Here is a 19,660-nt window from a genome sequence, read left to right on the forward strand (position 1 = left end):
TAAAAGGTAGGACATTCATCTTAAATAGCAATTTTTTAAATGGGTGCTTTGGTAGTCTGAGGCTTTCAGAATCTGATTAAACACCAGAGTGATCAGTCTGGAGGGAAGGACCTCACTCTGGATTTAGTAGTCAGATCAGAATGTTAAAGTGCCTGCTGTACCTCTTGAATATAAAATAATAATGAACAATCCCAGTAAATATTTGAATGGCAACCTGTGTTCTTTCAGCTATCTCGTCTTTTTCATCTTCGAAGCAGAGCCAGAGATAGATATTATTAGTCTTAATTGCTGGTGTTGCTGAGGTTGAGACTTCCTTCTCAGTTGCTTATCTAAGGTCTAAGAATCATTCATCATTCCTGAACTCAGGCATACCCACTCAGGGCAGAATTTCTGCAGATTGAGCTTGAGTTATTTATTTTTAGGTGGGCCTCCAAAAAAGCAGCTGCAACGCAAGCAGCACAAGTGCACGCCTTTTTGACTCAGCAGCTGAGAGTTCTGCTTCACGCTCCTCTCCTTCTCCAAACTCCTAGAGTAATGGCACAGAGGGCATTTAGGATAGGCTGTGCTGGATTATGCACATACCTCATCTCTCTAACGTGATCGGAACCCCCTTGAGGTTTACAATATGTGAAACCTTATCACAGGGCTCTGAACACCCCACATTGATAAATGTTCATTGATAATGAAGTTCTGTAAAATTTCAGAGGCCACCATGTCCTGACCCCAAGGCAGAAGAGTGAGGGTCCCCAGAGACTGAGACATCTTATCAAGGCACAGTGAGGGGATTGGAGCTGAGGAAATGGCAGGGCCTAGCCTGGCAGAGAAGTGAAAGACTCCATTTAACGGCTAGAGGTTTTGAGAGAGGAGGCAAAGTCAACCATTAGGCATCAGAGAAGAGTTTTCAGTTTTGTTCACTATTATTTCTTAAGAATCTTGCACTTTCAAACCTAGTGAGCCAGAGCACTTTCTCGGCGTCTGACCCACTGCTGCCGTCTGCCTCAAAAGATGCCCGTGGCTTTTCCTGTCCTTTCTGGCAGCACAAGCCAACTGGCCTCACCTTGCTTTAGTAGAACTACAGAATTTTAGATTTGGGAGGACCCTTTCTTGCAACAGTCTAAGACCCTACCAATTAGTTATCTAATGTTGTTGCTTCAAGAACAATGTTGTTGCGGGTGTGGTGATATAGTTATTTTGGCACATTTTTCTCCTGGTATTTCCCCTTTTCCAAGTATATGGGCAAGCCTGAGCTCATTGCTGCGGGGAGAGGATGCAGCTAGTCAAAAAGTAGAAATAGCCTATGGGCACTTTTTGTCTCTGTGTTTTAAAGGGGGGGGGGAATCTTAGAGTTTGAGGGATGATGTATAGACAAAATGTGTGGGAGAAGTAGGGGTCAGAGAGCCGTAATTCCTCCACTCCCTGCCTAGAATAGGGTTTTCCATGGGCTGAGGGAGGGAAAGTAAAGAGGAGGCAGTTAGAACAGACAGAATGATGGGTCTGGGAGCCAAGTTCCCTTCTTTCTAGGCACTGCCCCTGGTGAGGCAGTCAGACCCGAAAGAGGAAATGGCTTCTTGCAGAATCTCCTCAGCACAAATGGTCCATTGCCTCTTAAAGTTTCCCTGTCCTTAAGTGATTTAGAAACCTTAGTGGGTTGTGAGCCTCCAACCCTAAAGGGCTGTGCTGCAGGCCAAATGCCGTCTCAGCATAACTCACCTTCAACAGATGACTCCCCACTTCCCCAATTTACTGGACAAGGTACTGTGTAAATCCTTCCAAGGACTTTGTTTCAACCCTACGGATGAAGGGAGAAACAAAAATTACCTGAGATTATTACTCTTAGCCTGGCAGTAGGAGGGTTAACGTAGAATTGAGTTAGAAGAAATATTTAATTTATTTTTCTGGATTAATTGAGTCTGTGGACTGAGATTTGTATATCTACAATACGTATAAAACATCTATAACTACCTAATACATAGTAAATGCTCAAAATATTATCTATGCTATTAATAATATTTTTTATTAGTGAATTCAAAGTCAACTATAAAATCTGAAAGGTATTTTTCATTTGTATGACTGTCAGCTGAATTCTCCATGGTTTTTGTGTCCAGATGGAAAAATCTTGATTCAGTTCATTGCTCTCTTAAAATCCATTCTTAAAAAAAGAAAAATGTTAATTAAAGATTTATTGTCACTTTACGGGAAAGAAAAAAGGAGAGGGTGTGCAGTGTTTGCCTTCATTCCACAGGAATTTGTCCTGGTCTCTGTTTCATTCAGCACTCTGCCAATTCCTTGGACAAGTGGAGGAACAGACATGTCCTATGAGATTTTTTTCACTCTGCTAGATTTGACCATTTGTTCCAACAATGCTATTTTGAGTCTCAGTTATGCTAACCAGTATTTTGGCTGCCCACTCAATATCACATGATTTTAATTAATCACTGTATGAATCTACTTCTTCAACAGCTTCTTTCCCTTGCTCTTTGCTCTTTCATTTTACCGTTTCTGCAGACCTCTCATTCTTAGACCATTCAGTCCATCTCCCTCTTCCTCTCCTATATCCTGAGGTGAGGGTGTAGTTCTACAGCTGAGGACTGTTGTGCAAAAGTCACACATCAATGCCAGTTGGTGTCACAACAAAGCATGTCTCTCAAACCACCTGAGTCCTCAACACTGCATAGCAGTATCCACCTCCCTCTGCCAAGGTAACACCACTCTCTTCTGGTTCTCCTCCCATCTCCCTGACCTTCTTTTCTTAAATATTAGTGTTCCCTGCATTCTAGCCTTTTCCCTGCATTCTTGCTCTCTTCTCACTCAACACACCTGAGAAATCTCAGCCACTGTGAAAATTTGACAGCCATACAAGTTAATTAATCCCAGATCTGTGTCTCCAGTCCAGAGCCTTCTGAGCTCCATATCTGTATGTTCATAGACATCTCAACATCACTGACATATTTTAACTCTAAAATGTAACTTGTTTTCTATTACCCCATTCAGCACCTACTGATTTCCAATTTTGGTAAAGACTGCCACCATTCTTTTTTGTGTACCTGGTCAGATCTCTGTCTCATCCCTTCCTAGAATACTTGATTCTACCCATGTTCATTAATACATGAACGTATTACCTATTTCTCCAATAAAAATGTGACAGACAATATTCCTGCACCTAGTGTTTCAATAACTATTCGCTGGGTGAGTGAATAATTTCCATGATCTACTAGCTTAATAATCTTACCAGGAAGGAAAATGACAAAATTCACATTTAAGAACCAGCGTCAACTGTTGATGATCATCCTTTTCCTTTCCTAAATGCTTACAAACAATCCATATAATATTTCACTTGGGGTAAACATAAGGCTTATTGGCTTATAATACAGGAAGTTATGAGAATGAGTAGACTCTTCCTCTTCTCTCTTTTGGAAATCAGGATAAATTCTGTCTCTGTGTCATCATCTGGACACATGCTCATGCTCTGTGATTCCTCATGGATTGCCATTTGTTGTTCCACAGTCTTGCCTACCCTTTTCCCAGTAGCCTATGACGTGGTTAATATGAACTCATTTGGATAGCTCTCTTTCTGTCTCTAAGAACTTAGATTCCTCTTACCAATTTTTATTCTTCCCTTTCTGACTGAAAATACTTCTCTCTGACCAAGAAGAAAAAAATTAAAACACTAGTTCATTAGTTCTGCTTTTTCTCTGTTGTCTGTTAACATTACACAATTAATGTAGTAGGTACTCCTTCCTTATTTTTCCCTCCCTAAAAACAACTGAGGTTCTACTTTTGTTGTCCTGTGTCCTTTTTTGCAAACCTCTACTCAGTCTGGGTTTTAACCTTCCTGATCTAGCCTTTCCAGGTTCCTGATGCTTTCCATTTCTGCTTAGTTTCTTTCCTCTCCTTCCAGCTTATGGTTATATCATTGTAAAATTTGTATTAAAATCTCAACAATAACACTGGCAGATAGCAGTTATTGAGCACTTATTGTGTACCAGGCACCGCACGTTCAATCTTTTAATTTCACAACAACCCAATGGATCAGGTGTCAAAAGTTTATAAATAACAGAAGTAAATCCAATGAATCACCAAAGTAGTAAGTAGTAAAAGTTTACTGCACACACACCAAAAAGACAGTGTGCAAACTGAAAATGCTCAAACAAAAATATGGAAGGAAGCTCCAGGGTATATTTTTGTAAAGCAGTTTATATAATGAGAAAGCAGTGAAGTGACTATTTATTCTTCACAGTGATTGGTTATAGTATTAGAATTTTCTTAAGTGATAAGGAACTGGTCAGTGGTTACCTCAACAATTTTGGGAAACAGTTTAAGTTTTCCTTATGATTTCCAGAGGCATAAGCAAGAAATGACCCAGGTTAAGCTTAGTCTTGCAAAATAAGCTAAATTAAGCTTTGCTGGTTTTGACCGCTTAGGGAATTTTCAAGGCTGGTTTCCATTTGTTTTTTATTTTAACATACATATCAATAAAAATCCCTATGTTATAGATGAGGAAATGGGTCTTAAGATTCAGAAGCTTTCCAAGGTCACAAAGCTGGTAAATGGCAGAGACAGGAGCTCAAACCCAGTTGTGAATGACTGAAAGCCTAAGTCCTACTGCCCAGGTTTACTGGCAAAATCTTCTTGTGTGTGAAAGTTGCCATGGAACTGAGCTGACAAAGTCAAATCTGAGTGAAAAGGCCTAAGTGTTTGCATTTTAAACATGTTGGAATATTCTTTACTTCCACAAAGACATATGTTTCTCCTGTTTTTGTTTTTGTTTTAATTTTCCCACTTTCTGGAGAGATACATAGGGGGAAATATTTCTCTAAATAGACCAAAGATAGTGATGTGAGCTTGGTGAAAAATGGCAGTGGATACCCAGGATAGGGGAACCAATAAGAAGTGAAAGGACCATGCTTTGCTAGAAAGCACGTTTCCTACCTCAGTGGTTCTCAGAGTGTGGACCCCGGACCTGCAGCATCAGAATCACCTGGGAGATTGTTAGAAATGCACATTTTTTGGATCCTGCCTGTCTGAAATGAAAACTCCCTGGTGGGGCCTGCAATTTGTGGCTTAACAAGGCCTCGCAGTGATTCTAATTCACTGCATGCTCACCTAAAATGTTTGAGAACCACTGCTCTCCCTAAAAGGAACACCTGCCACTCTGCTCCAGCTGCTTGTTACCAGGAGGGGAATATGACTCCCAGGTCATCACACTCTCCCAGGTTTAAGAAAGCTGGAAGTCTCAATTATTTTCATTCTCCCAATTTTCAAATACTGCCTGAAATGTTTTTAATACTGTACAGGCTAAACAAAACATGTTTATAGGCTGGTTCTGACACACAGACCACCAATTAATGACCTCTGAATAGAATCTGAGCTACAGTAAATATTGGAGTTATTTTATCAATAACTATGTATTGAAATGTCAATTAATTGGCCAAATGAATTGCGGTCTCCTTTTCATTACAACCACTTGTTGCTGGGGAAAGTGATTGCTTACCTTACAACAGCACTGAATGGAGTTTAAATGTTTTGATCATTAAACATTTGGGGCCATATTGTAAGGACAATGGAAAATTATTGACAGATTCAAATACAGCCATGATCCTCTAAAAGTTGAGCCTTTAAAAGATCAGTTTGATTGTATTATGGAAACTTGATGGGAAAGTGTAGATGTGGAGCAGATTGGTTAGAAAGTTATTCCAAGAGTCTTAGTGGGAGGTGGTGTTGGGGTGGTGGTAATAAAAATAAGGAGAATTATACAGATTTAAGGAAGTTGAATTGAAATGGCTTTGTGGTTACTGGTCAGACTTCAATAAGTCAGAAGACCCCGGTGCCAAGGGCCATGGCTGGAACTAGCCTGCAGCATGCACGCTCCAGCTACTCTGACTACTCGCTCCAGGCTACTCTGACTACTCACCCCAGTGCTCCAGAGAAGCCCAATATTGTTCCAGCTCCCTGCACCTGCTGCCTCCCTCACCCCACGCCTGTGCCATGCTCTGAACTCCTAAGCTTCCTACTCCACATTTGCAAATGCATATACTGCCTTGAGAAAACAACCATCATTTACTAATCTTATGTGAAATTGTGTTGAGTTGCAAAACAATCAACTTCTGGAAAGCCTATTTTAAAGTTAGATATTCCTTACTCTTTGTTCACTATGGGATTCCCATATTTAGAGCCCCCAAACTACATTCTCAGTTATTAATTCTAATACGGTTCTAAACCCCTAAAACTATTTTTCTATGTCTCAGTTTCCTTTATTAGAGCAAGATACATTAGCACAATTTCATCATGCTGACCTGACAAACGTATTCCTGTACTTCAATCAAAATCTAAGACATAAGAGACCTTCAAGATGGCGGAAGAGTAAAACATGGAGATCACCTTCCTCCCCACAAATACATCAGAAATACACCTACATGTGGAAAGACTCCTACAGAACACCTACTGAACGCTGGCAGAAGAACTCAGACCTCCCAAAAGGCAAGAAACTCCCCACATACATGGGTAGGGCAAAAGAAAAAAGAAAAAACAGAGACAAAAGAATAGGGACAGGACCTGCACCTCTGGGAGAGAGCTGTGAAGGATGAAATGTTTCCACACACTAGGAAACCCCTTCGCGGGTGGAGACTGTGGGTGGCAGAGGGGGGAAGCTTCAGAGCCATGGAGGACAGCGCAGCAACAGAGGTGCAGAGGGCAAAGCGGAGACATTCCCGCACAGAGGAGCGGTGCTGAGCAGCACTCACCAGCCCGAGAGGCTTGTCTGCTCAATCACTGGGGCGACTGGGGGCTGGGAGCTGAGGCTCGGGCTTCAGAGTTCGGATCCCAGGGAGAGGACTGGGGTTGACGGCGTGAACACAGCCTGAAGGAGGCTAGTGCGCCACAGCTAGCCGGGAGTGTGTCCGGGAAAAGGCCTGGAACTGCCGAAGAGGCAGGAGACATTTTCTTGCATCTTTGTTTCCTGTTGCGGGAGGAAAGAGGATTAAGAGCGCTGCTTAAAGGAGCTCCAGAGACGGGTGCGAGCTGCGGCTATCAGCACAGACCCCAGAGATGGGCATGAGATGCTAAGGCTGCTGCTGCAGCCACCAAGAAGCCTGTGTGCAAGCACAGGTCACTATCCACACCTCCCCTCCTGGGAGACTGTGCAGCCCACCACTGCCAGGGTCCCGTGATCCAGGGACAACTTCCCCGGGAGAACACACAGCGCGCCTCAGGCTGGTGCAACATCATGCCGGCCTCTGCTGCCGTAGGCTCGCCTCGCATCCGTACCCCTCCCTCCCCGTGGCCTGAGTGAGCCAGAGCCACTGAATCAGCTGCTTCTTTAACCCCATCCTGTCTGAGCGAAGAACAGATGCCCTCAGGCAACCTACACGCAAAGGTGCGGCCAAATCCAAAGCTGAACCCCAGGAGCTGTGCAAACAAAGAAGGGAAAGGGAAGTCTCTCCCAGCAGCCTCAGAAGCAGCAGATTAAATCTCCACAATCAACTTGATGTACCTGCATCTGTGGAATACCTGAATACACAACGAATCATCCCGAATTGAGGCGGTGGACTTTGGGAGCAACCGTAGACTTCAGGTTTGCTTTCTGCATCTAATTTGTTTCTGGTTTTATGTTTATCTTAATTTGGTATTTAGAGTTTATTATCGCTGGTAGATTTGTTTATTGATTTGGTGGCTGTCTTCCTTTTTTTATATATATACACATTTTTTTTTCCTTTTTCTCTTTTTGTTACTGTGTATGTGTATGCTTCTTTGTGTAATTTTGTCTGTAGAGCTTTGCTTTTACCATTTGTCCTAGGATTCTCTCTGTCCTTTTTTTTTTTTTTTTTTTTAGTATACACTTTAGTGTTTGTTATCATTCGTGGATTTATTTTTTCGTCTGGTTGCTCTCTTCTTTCTTTATTCCTTTTTTTTTTCTTTTTTATGACTTTTACATTTTTTAATTTTTAATTATTTTTTGTTTTTTATTTTAATTGTTTTATTTTATTATTATTTTTTCTTTCTTTCTTTCTTTTTTCTCCGTTTTCTTCTGAGCCATGTGTCTGACAGGTTCTTGGTGTTCCGGCCAGGTGTCAGGCCTGTGCCTCTGAGGTGGGAGAGCCGAGTTCAGGATATTGGTCCAACAGAGACCGCCTGGCTCCATGTAATATCAAATGGTGAAAGCTCTCCCAGAGATCTCCATCTCAACACTAAGTAAGACCCAGCTCCACTCAACAACCAGAAAGCTACATTGCTGGACACCTTATGCCAAACAACTAGCAAGACAGGAACACAACTCCACCCATTAGCAGAGAGGCTGCCTAAAATCATAATAAGGTCACAGACACCCCAAAACACACCACCTGATGTGGTCCTGCCCACCAGAAAGAAAGGATCCAGCCTCATCCACCAGAACACAAACACCAGTCCCTTACACCAGAAAGCCTACAAAACCCACTGAAACAACCTTAGCCACTGGGGGCAGACACCAACAACAACAGAAACTACGAACTTGCAGCCTGAGAAAAGAAGACCCCAAGCACAGCAAGTTAAGCAAAATGAGAAGACAGAGACACACACAGCAGATGAAGGAGCAAGGTAAAAACCAACTAGACCAAACAAATGAAGAGGAAATAAGCAGTCTACTTGAAAATGAATTCAGAGTAATGATAGTAAAGATGATCCAAAATCTTGGCAATAGAATGGAGAAAACACAAGAAACATTTAACAAGGACCTAGAAGAACTAAAGAGCAAAAAAACAAAGATGAACAACACAATAAATGAAATTAAAAATTCTCTAGAAGGAATCAATAGCAGAATTTCTGAGGCAGAAGACCAGATTAAGTGACTTGGAAGATAAAATAGTGGAAAAAACTACCACAGAGCAGAATAAAGAAAAAAGAATGAAAAGAATTGTGTACAGTCTCAGAGACCTCTGGGACAACATTAAACACACCAACATTCGAATTATAAGGGTCCCAGAAGAAGAAGAGCAAAAGAAAGGGCCTGAGAAAACACTTGAAGAGATTATTGTTGAAAACTTCCCTATTATGGGAAAGGAAATAGTCAATAAAGTCCAGGAAGTGCAGAGAGTCCAATACAGGATAAATCCAAGGAGAAACATGCCAAGATACATATTAATCAAACTACCAAAAATTACATACAAAGACAATATATTTAAAGCAGCAAGGGAAAAACAGCAAATAACATACAAGGGAATCCTCATAAGGTTAACAGCTGATCTTTCAGCACAAACTCTGCACGCCAGAAGGGAGTGGGAGGACATATTTAAAATGATGAAAGGGAAATACCTACAACCAAGATTACTCTACCCAGCAAGGATCTCATTCAGATTCAGTGGAGAAATTAAAACCTTTATGGACAAGCAAAAGCTAAGAGAATTCAGCACCACCAAACCAGCTTTACAACAAATGCTAAAGGAACTTCTCTAGGCGAGAAACTCAAGAGAAGGAAAAGACCTAAAATAACAAACCCAAAACAATTAAGAAAATGGTAATAGGAAGAAACAAACTGATAACTACCTTAAATGTAAATGGATTAAATGCTCCAACGAAAAGACACAGACTGGCTGAATGGATAAAATAAACAAGACCCATACATATGCTGTCTACAAGAGACCCATTTCAGACCTAGGGACACATACAGGAAGAAAGTGAGGGGATGAAAAAAGATATTCCATGCAAACGGAAATCAAAAGAAAGCTGGAGTAGCAATTCTCATATCAGACAAAATAAACTTTAAAATAAAGACTATTACAAGAGACAAAGAAGGACACTACATAATGATCAAGGGATCAATCCAAGAAGAAGATATAACAATTGTAAATATTTATGCACCCAACATAGGAGAACCTCAATATCTAAGGCAAATGCTAACAGCCATAAAAGGGGAAATCGACAGTAACACAATCATAGTAGCAGACTTTAACACCCCACTTTCACCAATGGACAGATCATCTGAAATGAAAATAAATAAGGAAACACAAGCTTTAAATGATACATTAAACAAGATGGACTTAATTGATATTTACAGGACATTCCATCCAAAAACAACAGAATACACATTCTTCTCAAGTGCTCATGGAACATTCTCCAGGATAGATCATATGTTGGGTCACAAATCAAGCCTTGGTAAATTTAAGAAAATTGAAATCGTATCAAGTATCTTTTCCGACCACAACGCTATGAGACTAGATTTCAATTACAGGAAAAAATCTGTAAAAAATTCAAACACATGGAGGCTAAATGATACACTACTAAATAACCAAGAGATCACTGAAGAAATCAAAGAGGAAATTTAAAAATACCTAGAAACAAATGACAATGAAAATATGACGACCCAAAACCTATGGGTTGCAGCAAAAGCAGTTCTAAGAGGGAATTTTATAGCAATACAATCCTACCTCAAAAAACAGGAAACATCTCAAATAAACAACCTAACCTTACATCTAAAACAATTAGAGAAAGAAGAACAAAACTAGCCCAAAGTTAGCAGAAGAAAAGAAATCATAAAGATCAGATCAGAAATAAATGAAAAAGAAAAGAAGGAAACGATAGCAAAGATCAATAAAACTAAAAGCTGGTTCTTTGAGAAGATAAACAAAATTGATAAACCATTAGCCAGACTCATAAAGGAAAAAAGGGAGAAGACTCACATCAATAGAATTTGAAATGAAAAAGGAAAAGTAACTACTGACACTGCAGAAATACAAAGGATCATGAGAGATTACTACAAGCAACTCTATGCCAATAAAATGGAAAACCTGGAAGAAATGGACACATTCTTAGAAAAGCACAACACTCCGAGACTGAACCAGGAAGAAATAGAAAATATAAACAGACCAATCACAAGCACTGAAATTGAAACTGTGATTAAAAATCTTCCAACAAACAAAAGTCCAAGACCAGATGGCTTCACAGGCAAATTCTATCAAACATAGAGAAGGGCTAACATCTACCTTCTCAAACTCCTCCAAAATATAGCAGAGGGAGTAACACTCCCAAACTCATTCCACAAGGTCACCATCACCCTGATACCAAAACCAGACAAAGATGTCACAAAGAAAGAAAACTACAGGCCAATATCACTGATGAACATAGATGCAAAAATCCTCAACAAAATACTAGCAAACATAATCCAGCACCACATTAAAAGGATCATACACTATTATCAAGTTGGGTTTACCCCAGGAATGCAAGGATTCTTCAATATATGTATCAATCAAGGTGATAAACCATATTAACAAATTGAAGAATAAAAACCATATGATCATCTCAATAGATGCAGAAAAATCTTTTGACAAAATTCAACACCCATTTATGATAAAAACCCTCCAGAAAGTAGGCATAGAGGGAATGTACCTAAACATAATTAAGGCCATATATGACAAACCCACAGCCAACATCATTCTCAATGGTGAAAAATTGTAACCATTTCCTCTAAGATCAGTAACAAGGCAAGGTTGTCCACTCTCACCACTATTATTCAACATTGTTTTGGAAGTTTTAGCCACAGCAATCAGAGAAGAAAAAGAAATAAAAGGAATCCAAATCGGAAAAGAAGTAAAGCTGTCATTGTTTGCAAATGACATGATACTATACATAGAGAATCCTAAGGATGCTACCAGAAAACTACTAGAGCTAATCAACGAACTTGGTTAAGTAGCAGGATACAAAATTAATGCACAGAATCTCTTGTATTCCTATACACAAATGACGAAAAATCTGAAAGAGAAATTAAGGAAACACTCCCATTTACCATGGCAACAAAAAGAATAAAATACCTAGGAATAAACCAACCTAAGGAGACAAAAGACCTGTATGCAGAAAACTATAAAACACTGATGAAAGAAAGTAAAGATGATACAAACAGATGGAGAGATATATCATGTTGTTGGATGCAAGAATGAACATTGTGAAAATGACTATACTATCCAAAGCAATCTACAGGTTCAATGCAATCCCTATCAAACTACTAATAGCATTTTTCACAGAACTAGAACAAAACATTTCACAATTTGTATGGAAACACAAAAGGCCCTGAATAGCCAAAGCAATCTTGAGAAAGAAATACGGAGCTGGAGGAATCAGGCTCCCAGACTTCGGACTATACTACAAAGCTACAGTAATCAAGACAGTATGGTACTGGCACAAAAACAGAAATATAGATCAATGGAACAGGATAGAAAGCCCAGAGATAAACCCATACACATATTGTCACCTTATCTTTGATAAAGGAGGCAAGAATATACAATAGAGAAAAGACAACCTCTTCAATAAGTGGTGCTGCAATAACTGGACAGCTACATGTAAAAGAATGAAATTAGAACACTACCTAACACCATACACAAAAATAAACTCCAAAAGGATTAAAGCCCTAAATGTAAGGCCAGACACTGTAACACTCTTAGAGGGAAACATAGGCTGAACACTCGATGACATAAATCACAGCAAGATCCTTTTTGACCCACCTCCTAGAGAAATGGAAATAAAAACAAAAATAAACAAATGGGACCTAATGAAACTTAAAAGCTTTTGCACAGAAAAGGAAATCATAAACATGATGAAAGACAACCCTCAGAATGGCAGAAAATTATTTGCAAATGAGGGAACTGATAAAGGATTAATCTCCAAAATTTACAAGCAGCTCATGCAGCTCAATATCAAAAAAACAAACAACCCAATCCAAAAATGGGCAGAAGACCTAAATAGACATTTCTCCAAAGAAGATATACAGATTGCCAAGAGACACATGAAAGGATGCTCAACATCACTAATCATTAGAGAAATGCAAATCAAAACTACAATGAGGTATCCCCTCACACCAGTCAGAATGGCCATGATCAAAATATCTAGAAACAATAAATGCTGGAGAGGGTGTGGAGAAAAGGGAACCCTCTTGCACTGTTAGTAGGAATGTAAATTGATACAGCCACTATGGAGAACAGTATGGAGGTTCCTTAAAAAACTAAAAATAGAACTACCATATGACCCAGCAATCCCACTACTGGGCATATACCCTGAGAAAGCCATAAGTCAAAAAGTGTCATGTACCACAATGTTCATTGCAGCTCTACAATAGCCAGGACATGGAAGCAACCTAAGCGTCCATCGACAGATGAATGGATAAAGAAGATGTGGCACATATATACAATGGAATATTACTCAGCCATAAAAAGAAACGAAATTGAGTTATTTGTAGTGAGGTAGATCGACCTAGAGTCTGTCATACAGAGTGAAGTAAGTCAGAAAGAAATAATCAAATACCGTATGCTAACACATATATGGAATCTAAAAAAAAAAAAAAATGGTTCTGACAAACCTAGGGGCAGGACAGGAATAAAGACACAGACGTAGAGAATGGACTTGAGGACACGGGGAGGGGGAAGAGTAAGCTGGGACGAAGTGAGAGAGTGGCATGGACATATAAACACTACCAAATGTAAAATAAATAGCTAGTGGGAAGCAGCCACATAGCCCTGGGAGATCAGCTCGGTGCTTTGTGACCACCTAGAGGGGTGGGATAGGGAGGGTGGGAGGGAGATGCAAGAGGGAGGAGATGGGGATATATATATATGTATAGCTGATTCACTTTGTTATAAAGCAGAAACTAACACACCATTTTAAAACAATTATACTCCAATAAAGATGTTTAAAAAAAATCTAAGACATAGTGTTGATGTTATATCTACACTGAAACACTTAACCTCTCAGTTTAAGGTATATTTATAATTTAGGGCATTGTGTATTTCCAGGGCAAAATAAATTGAATCAGCACCAACTATCTTTGTACTCCATTACCATCCTAATGACAACATGGTAGAGAAACTTTCATAATCATACAAATAAAAAGAAATATTAGGTCAGAAATACAGGCCGCACATATTAACATAATGCCTAGAAGAGCATCTTTTGAAATACAATAATCATTTGGAAATTCTTCATCAGCTTAGCACTATCATTTCAACCTAGGAGTGATTATAAAGGGGTTCGGTCAATGCAGTATATAGTCATCCCATTAAGATAACAGTTGAAAATGTGAACCAAAATTAAGAATAATATATTTGTACATCGCTTTCCACCCATTCTCAGACCCACTCCCCTAAATCTAACTTTCTTAGGTAGGTAAAGCTCAGATACACACTGTGGGTGAAATGGATATGTCATGAGGCCAATAGGAAATACAAGATTTAGGACAGAAAAAGTGGCCCATCAACACTTCTTAGGTACTGGGAAGAGCTCCCTTTCCCCTTTCATGATACTAGGAACCTAGGGAGACAGAAAGTGTAGTCACCCAAGAAATATAGACAGAAGTGAGACGGACAGACTTGTGCCCTTGCTCTAGCTGTTCTTCAACAATACTGCAAAAGCAGTATTTAGTGAGATAAAGTCCTGTCCAAGGCATCCTTATGATGGCTGGCTATTTAGTGAGAAGAAAGTTAGGGCATGATCCAAATCAAGAAATGGACTTCCCATTTGCATAGGAAAACTGAGCGTTTCATACCTTCTTTGCTTTGGGCCGCCTTTTACTATAAACCTAAATGGAGTTATTCCTAGATTATTGGGGTTAAGAGTGAGGTGGGTGATGGCTACAGCCTCCAATTATTCCCAGGGGAAAAAAAAGTGAGCAAGAGTTCCACTACCACTGTGTCTTCCAGGATTATTAATACAAAGAGACTTGGGACTTCGAATTGACACTGGGAAAGTATTATCTTTACAGTAGATATAGAAGCTACATAGCAATGAAAGAATCTGTAGGCAAAATTTACCACCTCTCTGGATGCCATTCTTAAATAGAGCTTTCTCGGTTAATACTTAGTACATTATACCAGTAACCATAGCAGCGTACGGATTTTAATATTGCTGTTAAATTCCATATAATTGGCAAATGCAAAGATGAATTAATGTTATTTCCTTTTCTGCTCAACAGAGGTAAGTTGGTATGAAGTTGGGCCACCCTGCAAAACAGAACCAGAAATTTTTCTCTTTCAAGGCCATGAAGAAGGAAACTGAGCAAACAAATTGAATTTAAATCTGAAAGAGATGGGCCTAATATTTATCAAGCATCTCTACCTAGGCTAAAATATTTAATCCTTTCAGAACCATCTGAGGCATAGGTGTTATTATTACTACTTTTTAATTATTATAGATGAAGAAACCAAGGCTTAGGAATTTAAGTAGCTCACTGAAGGTCACACAGCCAGAGCGTGGCAAGAGCAGTATGCAAACATAGGTATATTTTATGTGTATATTCCTGATTCCAATTCTGTGCTCCTTCCTAAGGCATCTTAATTACCATTGGAGCCATTTTACAGATAAGAGAACCAATAATTAATTTCTTCTATCCTTTGACAGGTAAGAAAACTGCAGCTCAGAGTAATTAAGCATCTTCCCAAAGTCACATAATTACTTAATGCCACAGAATTCAAACCTACTTTTTCACAACAGATTTGCCACCAGATCACAAGTATCACAACTAAATCTAAGCCAAAGTGGGAAAGAAAATAATTCATATCAATATTGTTGTCACCAGACACATAGATTAGAGCAAGTCTACCACCACTGGCCATCTGGTCTACAAATGTGGTGGGATCAACAAAAGAATCAAAGAAAAATTTGAGAATGAGGCTGCTGATATGAGAAAGGACTCCTTCAAGTATGCCTGGGTATTGGACAAACTGAAAGCTGAACATGGGCTTGGTATCACCACTGATATTCCCCTGTAGAAATTCAAGACCAGCAAGTAGTATCATTGATGCCCCAGGACACAGAGACTACCAAAAACATGCCTATAGGCACACCCTAGGCTGACTGTGCTGTGCTGACTGCTGCTGCTGGTGTTGGTGAAGTTGAAGCAGGGATCTCCAAGAATGGGCAGACCTGTGAGCATGCACTTCTGGCTTACAGACTGTGGGTGAATTGTTGGTGTTAAAATGGGTTCCACTGAGCCACCCGCCAGCCAGAAGAGATACAAGGAAATCGCTAAGAAAGTCAGCACCTACATTAAGAAAATTGGCTACAACCCCAACACAGTGTCATTTGTGCCAGTTTCTGGTTGGCATGATGACAACATGCTGCAGCCAAGTACAAACATGCTTTGACTCAAAGGATGGAAAGTCACTCATAAAGATGGCAATGCCAGTGAAACCACGATTCTTGAAACTCTGGATTGCATCCTGCCACCAAGTCTTCCAACTGACAAACCCTTGCGTCTGCTCCTCCAGGGTGTCTAGTGTCTACAAAATTGGTGGTATTGACACTGTCCCTGTGGAGAATGGTGTTCTCAAACCCAGCATAATGGTCACCTTTGCTCTAGTCACCGTTACAACTGAAGTCAAGTCTGTTGAAATGCATCCTAAAGCTTTGAGTGAAGCTCTATCTTGGGACAAGGTGGGCCTCAATGTCAAGAACATGTCTGTCAGAGATGTTTGTTGTGGTACTGTGGCTGGTGACAGCAAAAATGACCCACCAGGGACTTCCCTGGTGGCACAGTGGTTAAGAATCTACCTGCCAATGCAGGGAACACGTGTTCGATCCCTGGTCCGGGAAGATCCCACATGCCGCGGAGCAACTAAGCCTGTGCGCCACAACTACTGAGCCTGCTCTCTAGAGCCCATGAGCCACAACTACTGAGCCCACACGCCACAACTGCTGAAGCCCATATGCCTAGAGCCCGTGCTCCACAACAAGAGAAGCCACCACAATGAGAAGCCCGCGCACTGCAACAAAGAGTAGCCCCCAGTCTCCGCAAGTAGAGAAAGCCTGCAGGCAACGACCAAGACTCAGCGCAGCCAAAAATAAATAAATAAATAAATGACCCACCAATGGAAGCAGCTGGCTTCACAGCTCAGGTGATTATCCTTTACCATCCAGGCCAAATCAGTGCTGGCTATGCACTTGTGCAGGATTGTCAAATAGCTCATGTTGCTTGTAAGTTTGCTGGGCTGAAGAGGAAGGTTGACTGCTATTCTGGGAAGAAGCTGGAAGATGGTTCCCAATTCTGTAAAGCTGGTGATGCTGGCATGGTTCATATAGTTGCTGGAAAGCCCATGTATTTTGAGAGCTTTTCTGACAATCCTCCTCTGGATCATTTTGCTGTTTGTGACATGAGACAGACGTGTCTTGGGTGTCATCAAAGCAGTGGATGACCCAGAAAGTTCAGAAGGCTAAGTGAATAATATCCCTAATACATGACACCCCAGTCTTAATCAGTTGCGGAAGAACATTCTCAGGACTGTTTGTTTCTGTTGGCCATTTAAGTTTAACAGTAAAAGACTGGTTAATGATAATGCATCGTAAAACTTTCAGAAAGAAAGGAAAATGTGTTGTGGACCACTTGTTTTTGTGTGTGTATGGCAGTTTTAAGTTATTAGTTTTTAAAATCAGTAATTTTTAATAGAAACAATTTGACCAAAAATCTGTCACAGAATTTTGAGACCCATTAAAATAAAGTTTAATGAGAAACCTGTGTCCTCTTTTGGTCAAGACTGTAAATTCCTATAGTACTACTTAGGTAAAAGATTTAAGTAAGTGTTTCCTATAAACTATTTTTGGTGTTTTATCTGTTGAAACCAAAATTTGATAATTCTGGGTTAACATTTTTTTGTGGGTGGGAATTTTGGTTTTCTTCTCCCTTGTCTAAGAGGAAGAATCATCTATGTTTTTTAGGGACACAGTGAAAAGCTGTGGGAGGGAGTCTGTTGGTTGCAACCCTTCATAGGTTAGGGCAGACAAGCAAAAAGTATTTTTGTTTATAGCTAAGCTCTTGTAAGAAGGCCAAATTCATATATCCAGAAAAGATGAAAATTCTAATTTGAAAAGATACATGCACCCCAATGCTCACAGCAGCATTATTTACAATAGCCAAGACATGGAAGGAACCTAAGTGCCCACTGACAGATGAATGGATAAAGAAGATGTGGTATATATATATACAATGGAATATTACTCAGCCATTAAAAAGAATTAAATATTAACATTTGCAGCAACATGGCTGGACCTAGAAGTTATCATACTAAGTGAAGTCAGTCTGACAAAGACCAATATCATATGATATCACTTATATGTGGAATCTTAAAAAATGATACAAATGAACTTATTTACAAAACAAAAATAGACTCACACACATAGAAAACAAAGTTATGGTTACCAAAGGGGAAGGGGGAGGGGGAGGGATAAATTAGGGGTTTGGAATTAACAGATACACACTACAATACATAAAATAGATAAACAACAAGGATTTACTGTATAGGACAGGAAACTGTATTCAATATCTTATAATAACATATAATGGAAAAGAATCTGAAAAAGAATAGATATATGTATGTATACATATAACTGAATCACTTTGCTGTACACCTGAAACAATTGCAACATTGTAAATCAACTATACTTCAGTTTAAAAAAAAGGCCAAATTCTGCAATATTAAAGTCCATGTGTTGCACACAAAATTTTGTGTAGTCACATCAACATTGAGTAAATTTTTTCGTATAATCTCAAATTTTAGTTTCGCGGTTATTGGAATGTGCATTCTCAGATTTACAAATATTGAAGTAGTTTAAAGAATCTAAAGTGTAAGGCTTAAATAGTAATAACTGCCCTGCTAGAGTTCATCGTATCTAGATTCTAGGAAAAATAAAGATGCTGGGAGTTGAAGAAAAAAAAAAAGAATTCAAACCCAGGACTTTGAATTTCTTCTCCAGGACTCTTTCCATTTTACAGATAATTGTAACATTCTGCTAAGTCCAGTGTTTATCATTTTGTAATGTCATTTGTAACCTTTGTAGAGCATTTATTACTTAATTTAGATGACATCCAGGGTCAACTTGCCTCTTAAAATCTAGACAAGACTGGTCTCCAGCATACCTCATGTTGAAAGTCCAAATCCCTGTCCAAGATTTCTGTGCATTCCTGGGGGGCTTATATTCTCATAACTACCTCCTGCTTCAGCTGACTTCTTGTTCTCCACTTGGTATCTTGCAGCTTGCTCGTCACTGCATGGGTTTTTCAGCTACCTTTCTTAGTTTTACATACACACACACACAAACAAAATTATGCACACAAAGCCTTTGTGTAGCAGATGTTACAAAAAGTTTAGAGACATTAAGAAATAGATTGGGTTTGCACTGATGACCCATCACAACTGGAATTAATAGTCATTCTGTTCTAGAGAGTCTTTTGGCTGATTTTCCGCGTTGCTCAGCCATTCTCTCTCCCTTCTGTCCCCTCCTACCACCATCATTTTTTTTTTTTTTTTAATGGAAAGTCATTCTACCCTCCATTTGTTCTGCCCCACATTCTGAATCCTACGGTGGGCCTATTTTTTCATACCCAAATGCTCCAAGGTATTTTCTTCTTTTAAGACCACTTATTCCCAAAAGAAATTGTACTATCAACTATGAAGAAAACAATAGGATTTTTTAAACCACCCATGAACTATACCACATGATCTAAGGGGCACACAGGGAAGAAAAATCTACTCTTCACACATAACTCAGAGTTCTCTTGGGCCTCACCAGCCTGTGAAAACAACGAGGTCACATGATATTTAACAGTTCAGTCTCCACAACATGCCCACCTCCCCCCCCCCCGACACCCCCAGCCCCATGTCCTGACAGATATGAGGAAGGCCAATATAACAGAAATTCAGCTAATACAACTATGAAG

General features: G+C 39.7%; 1 long non-coding RNA gene and 2 pseudogenes across 3 annotated transcripts in view; 2 read left to right on the plus strand and 1 right to left on the minus strand.

Moving 5' to 3' along the window:
* The window catches only part of LOC309636401 (elongation factor 1-alpha 1 pseudogene), a 110,052-nt pseudogene extending 93,462 nt beyond the window's left edge, over positions 1-16,590 (plus strand). The window contains exon 2 of the transcript in view: positions 15,540-16,590. The product of the transcript in view is annotated as an elongation factor 1-alpha 1 pseudogene (transcript). The remainder of the gene's footprint in view (positions 1-15,539) is intronic.
* Positions 1-19,660, minus strand: part of LOC309667926 — a 614,088-nt gene that overhangs the window by 100,569 nt on the left and 493,859 nt on the right. The gene's annotated exons all lie outside the window — the stretch shown is intronic.
* LOC309667903 (putative elongation factor 1-alpha-like 3 pseudogene) lies at positions 13,560-18,664 on the plus strand (annotated as a pseudogene). Its single transcript has one exon. The product of its transcript is annotated as a putative elongation factor 1-alpha-like 3 pseudogene (transcript).

This window comes from Balaenoptera physalus (genome assembly GCF_965194825.1).
Source record: "Balaenoptera physalus genome assembly, chromosome: 10".
In the NCBI taxonomy this organism is placed as follows: domain Eukaryota; kingdom Metazoa; phylum Chordata; class Mammalia; order Artiodactyla; family Balaenopteridae; genus Balaenoptera; species Balaenoptera physalus.